This window comes from Octodon degus, unplaced genomic scaffold, assembly GCF_000260255.1.
Source record: "Octodon degus isolate 3935 unplaced genomic scaffold, OctDeg1.0 scaffold00032, whole genome shotgun sequence".
In the NCBI taxonomy this organism is placed as follows: Eukaryota; Metazoa; Chordata; class Mammalia; order Rodentia; family Octodontidae; genus Octodon; species Octodon degus.
In genome coordinates, this window is record NW_004524608.1 from 6,815,678 (window position 1) to 6,816,742 (window position 1,065).

Consider the following 1,065-nt stretch of genomic DNA (forward strand, 5'->3'; position numbering starts at 1 on the left):
AGTCTCCACACTGATTTCCATGGTGGCTGTATCAGTCTAAATTTCCACTAACAGTGGAGAATGTTTCCTTTTTCCCCACAGCCTGTCCAGCACTTGTTATTAGTTGACTTCTTTATGATAGCCATTCTTTCTGGGGTGAGATGGCATCTCAATGTTGTTTTAATTGGCATTTATTGAATGGCCAGTGCTGTGGAACATTTTTCAAGTATTTACTTGCCACTTGTGTTTCTTCATCAGAGACGTGTGTATTCTTCTCAGATGTCCATTAATGGATTGTGTCTTTAAGTTTTTTCGGGCCCAATGTTTTCATTCTTTATATATTCTGAGTAGAAGACCTCAGTCTGAGTGATTATTGGTTGAGAATCTTTCCCACTTTATGGATTGTATTTTCACTCTGTTGGTGATTTATTTTGAGATGCAGAAGCTTCTCAATAAGATGAGATCTCAATTGTTCATTCTTTGAAGTATTTCCTGTGCAGATTGGTTTTTGTTCATGAACTGTCTGCCTACCCTTACGTCTTCAAGATTTTCATGTACTTTCTCTTCCAGGAGATTTAGTGTTTCTATTTTAATGTTTAGATCTTTAATTTATTATGATTTTAGTTTAGTGCATAGTAATAAACCCAGATCTAGTTTTAGTTTTTGGATATGTGGAGAGTCAGTTTTTCCAGCACCGTTTGGTAAAGAGGCTACCTTTCTTCCAGTGAACATGTTTGATATCTTTGTCAAAGGTCAGATGGCTGAGTGTGTTTATAGTTGTATCTTCTAATCTGCTTCATTGATCCTTGAGTCTGTTTTTTTTTTGCCAGTACCATGCTGATTTTATAACAGCTTTGTAGTGCAATTTCAAGTCAGGGATTGTAATGCCTCCTGCCTTGCCAATTGATAAATTGTTTATCAATTTTATTTAATCTTCAAAAGAACCAGCTTTTTGAGTCACTGATTCTTTGTATTTTTTTCTTTGTCTCAGTTACATTAATTTCTGGTCTAATCTTTATAATTCCCTCCTGTCTTTGGAGTTTGGGCTTGATTTGCTCTTTTTTTTCTTCTAGAAGCTTGATGTGC